This window comes from Phocoena phocoena, chromosome 13 (genome assembly GCF_963924675.1).
Source record: "Phocoena phocoena chromosome 13, mPhoPho1.1, whole genome shotgun sequence".
Classification (NCBI taxonomy): domain Eukaryota; kingdom Metazoa; phylum Chordata; class Mammalia; order Artiodactyla; family Phocoenidae; genus Phocoena; species Phocoena phocoena.
The window spans coordinates 14,065,803-14,070,616 of record NC_089231.1 but is presented as its reverse complement, the minus strand read 5'-3'; positions in this window follow the sequence as shown (position 1 = coordinate 14,070,616).

The window sequence follows — 4,814 nt, the reverse complement described above, 5'->3', positions numbered from 1 at the left end:
GTAGCATGACTGGCTGGATAATGCATCTTTGTTTTGGGTTCCCCGCCCTGTTCCCTTGCTCTGTCTCTCAAGCCTGCTCCCTGGGATCGGGTACACTCCCAAGTAGATGACCGGCAGGCAAGCCCTTTTCAGGCTCCCCTTTCAGGAAATTCAAGCTAAGACAGAGGATGTTAAATAAATAAGCAAGGGAGCAAACAAACAAACATACATGTGTGCATGTGTTTATATGTATATAGGATTTCTTTTTCGACCCTTCCGATTTTGGGTTTGGTCACTGATACGCTGATGCATTCAATCCCAGCCAACCACCTGGTAATTGAACATTGTAACATCCTAGCTTATGCAATTGCCCCCATCCCACCCCCATGCCCAGACAGGTTTGCACAACTCAGATTTTGCAAAAGTGATCATGACTCCTAAATTGACATCCTGAATTTTAAAAGTACAGAACCTGTAACACAAACTGTATGTGTATAATATACTTTCAAATAGTTTCTACTGTTGAAGTCACCAAAATATTTTCACGTGTAATGGAAGAAGGATGCTGGCCCCTTCTTTAGCTTTAGGTTTAGCATTTTATTTCTTACTTTAAGTCAGTCATCTTAGATTTACAAATGGCCCTCCACTCGTGTTCTCTCGTGGTGGCTTTTGGGGTAAGATTGGAAGGAGATGAGGGTAAAGACACAGACACCCCGGAAATAACAAGATTTGGCACCGTTAGAAACCCCACAGGAGCACCATAAACCTGAAAGCAAAAAGTCTTTCTCCTGGGACCTGCCACCTCCCCTGAGCCCTTGCTCCGTGACATTAGCTTAGCGTGTCTTTTCATGCATAATGCAACCTCTTCCACGTCTCTAATATGCTATCAGCACCTTCCGGAACAATTTGTATGGGTTAGATCTGTGTTAGTCATGGCTTGTGGGACCTGAGGGGCAGCTGTACCTGATTAGGAACGGAGACCAGAAGGCTTGTTTTGAGTCTCTGCTTAGCCTCTCTCTGTGATACCAGAAAGGACTGGAATTTTTTGTTCCTAGTTTTCCGATACTTACGAGCAGCCTTATGAAAAAGTATCCATTCGCCTGTTTATTTTTAACTATCATATTAAATATTCCAGCAGAAAAATACAAGATCAAAACCCCCAAAGGTCGAATGCCTGCTTCCTAGCTGGAGTTTCAAAACTGCTTAGAAGCTGCAAGCCGCCTAATCCCAGGGCATTAATATTCTGGGAAAGCGCGGAGGACGCCGTCCCTGTGGGAGCGTCTCCTGGGTTTGGAGGCCGTGAGCATTCTGTCAGGCGAAAGGAAACACGCATTAGCCAAATCCAAGCAGACTGCTCAGATGCTGTAAAAGCTTCCCAGTAGAGCTCCTTAAAGCTTTTCTGACTGATCTTCGACTTCAAGATTATGCCCAAGCAAACCACACTGGAAGCTGATGTATTGCAACGAGGCTGGCGACTCGCCAGAATCAAACCAGTGCAGACCTTTGACAGATCTGTCCCCTCGGCTGAGAGACGAAGCCCGGGGCTGGGCTCAAAGCGTCTACATCCAGCCCATGGATTCCTGGAACTCCCAGCTTTGTCAGAGGCTTGGGATGGGAGGTGAGAAGTACAGAGGACTCATTTCCCCTCTGCTGACTGTCATACTGCCATTCCTGATATTATCTAAACACTCCAAGCCACAATTTAAATAAAAATCAGCATTAAACGAAAAGGCTGAGATTTTGTTTACATGCCTGGAAAGGTCATTACCAAAGGAGATGAAATGGCCTGACCCTTTTGCTCCCCTCTGGGTCCATGAGCTCTTATACCTTATACATGTTCTCGCCTCATAAATCCCTTAAAATTCAATGGGCTCACAAATTCGCCAGATCTGCTGAGAAAGAGAACCTGGGAACAGACTCTCAGATGGTACATGGAAAGAAGCCCCCGTCTCCCTTCTACACCAGGTTAAGATGGAGAGGTGTCAGCAATTCCTGAAAACCTCTGCCCTGAGGGACTTCAGACAGGAACAGAAAAATTAAGGGGACTTTGGACAATTTCTACCAGCAGAAGTCTGGGAAATGACCAGGTCAGGTATTTGCTGAGCTATTTAATGAGGCTGCACAAGCAATAAGAAGAGATTGATAGGGTTTTAGTGTCACTGAGGTTTCCAGGGTGAATTAAAGAAAGCAGTGAAGTAAGAGGAGAGTGGATTTAAAAATTAACCTGTGTGTGAATGTACTATGTTCGGAACAGGAATTAAAAAGCAAACAAGGATTAATTGACCCCTTCCTTCCCCAGAAGCAGGGCACTGGCATTTCAGGAGCAAAATTGATTGGTTGAGAATTCTTTCGGCTAGGTAATTAAACCAGGAAGCCGATCAATACCCAGTAGCTGGGATTTAGAATCCCACTGACAAGCTACAGAAGAATCCAGAAAGGAAGCTGAGAATGGTTGTTTGGTTCAGACACGATTGGATCTTAAAGGTTTCTGAGTAAAAAAAAAAAATAGTGCTTTGCTCTCCGCCCTTGCTTTAAAAACCCTTTTGATTCAGTATTAACCCAAAATAAGAATTCCCACTCAAAGCAGTTCTCTTGGTGGCAGGTGACAGATGAAAAGGGCCCAATCTGTGATTATGTGGTTCACTTATGCAACTGCAATTAAGCTGCCTGTGAAGTTCACGTAGTTACAACCAAGTTACTTATTAGCTACCTTGAACCTGCCTCCCTGAGAGCTGGAGGGGTGGCGAGAGAGCCAATTTCCAAGTGAGCTGGAGTGATCCGCCTTGCTGTCTGTTGTGCTCAGATGGGTCCTGAGCATCCTGTGCATGACTGAACAACCAGCCCCAGAGATGTCTCAAGACTCATCAGATTAGTAGACCCACCAGCAACCTGCCAAAATGCTCAGGTCCTAATCAGAGGAACCTGATCTAACTCTCCTACAAATAAGTGATGCGCCCCAGGCCCTTCTCTCCTGCACACATCAGATGAAAGTGGGACATATCAGGCAAAGGACAAAGGCAAAAGCCAAAAGGGTTTTCTTCAAAGCACAGGAAGGGGGGAAGCTCTGTTATAGGGGAGGGTTTAGGGCATAGACATCGCCAAGGCTGTTTCACCTGTTACTGCTGTTTGTTGGTCTCGAGATTCTCTGGGGAAGAGGTGCAGTGGGAGGAACATCTAGGGGTAACAGCTCACAATTGGCTCAGTGACCATGGCCGTCGCTCAAGCACTCATTCAGGATTTCCAGGATTCCTGGGACTTCTGGAGGAGCCAGTTTCTCCCACTTCTTGCTTGAAAATTCATGGATTGCGCTAGATACATAGCAGTTTGGCTTTCTGGCAGGGAAAAATGAAGGAGACGACCCTGTAGCAAAAGACTCTTGGAGACACAAATGGCTAAAACATAGGAAAACACGCAAGAGAAGGCAACTCATTTTATCCAAGGAGGGAGAGATCCTTGTAGGGTATGAGCAAGTGAGTTGTATCTTGGAGGATCCATATTATAAAATACTAGAGTCATTCATAGAGACAGAAAGTAGAGCATTGGTTACCAGGGGCTGGAGGGAGGGGAGGTGGGGAGTTAGTGTTTAATGGACACAAAGTTTCAGTACAGAATGATGAAAACTTTCTGGAGATGGATGGTGGTGATGGTTGCACAACTATGTGAATGTATTTAGTGCCCTAGAACTGTGCACTTAAAAAGGTAAATTTTATGTTAGATGTATTTTACCATAATAAAAATAAATTTGAGAGTCATGCAATGACAATGTAATTTCCTGTGTAATTCATGTACATAGACATATAGTCTACTGCTAAGTTTTCTCCATGTTTTTTAAAAAACATTGCTAAGGCAGGGGGAGGGATAAATTAGGAGTTTCGGATTAGCAGATGCAAACTACTATTTTTATAAAATGGTTAAACAACAAGGTCCTACTATATGGCACAGGGAACTACATTCAATATATTGTAATAAACTATAATGGAAAAGAAAAACAAAAAAAAACATTGCTGAGGGACACCCAAAAGATAAAGACCTCAAGGTGTCAGAGATGCCCTGTATGCATTCAAGCTCAAGGCGTTTGTATGAAACACTTCCCGAAGAACATGTCATCCCAGGTCCCTGTGTCCTCAGCCTGCTGTATGTGCATCTGCCCCTGTGCCCTGCACCCTCCCTATGTCCAGGCAGGGCTGCCAAAGAGCCAGAGTTTGTCTTCTTGACCCTTAGTCGCCCCTGCCCTTTCTGCTTTTCTTTTTTTTTTGTTTTTGTTTTTTTGTTTTTTTTGCGGTACGCGGGCCTCTCACAGTTGTGGCCTCTCCCCTTGCGGAGCACAGGCTCCGGACGCGCAGGCTCAGCGGCCATGGCTCACGGGCCCAGCCGCTCCGCGGCATGTGGGATCTTCCCAGACCGGGGCACGAACCCGTGTCCCCTGCACTGGCAGGTGGACTCTCAACCACTGCGCCACCAGGGAAGCCCTCTTTCTGCTTTTCTTATCCAGTCATCAGTCTCTTTTCTTTCCTCATTTCAGAAAGGGATCTAATACATTCGTTCACACAGAGGTATAAGGGTCTAAGAAAATTTATACAGCCCACCTGCAAATATTTACATTTAACTGGAAGCTAAGCTTTGAGCAAGAAGAGTTAAAATACAGAAATGGGAACAGAGTTTGCAGCCTCTCCAACTATTCCCCCCAGGCTATGTTTTTATGCCTCAAAATCAGATTCTGCCTGCATGTCTCAGATAACCTTAGAAATGTCTTTTCCACAGTCTCTTTCCCTGGTCAGTTTCTCTGTCAGGCGCTACTTTCAGAAGCCCAGACCATGCTCTCGCCCATCAGCCCT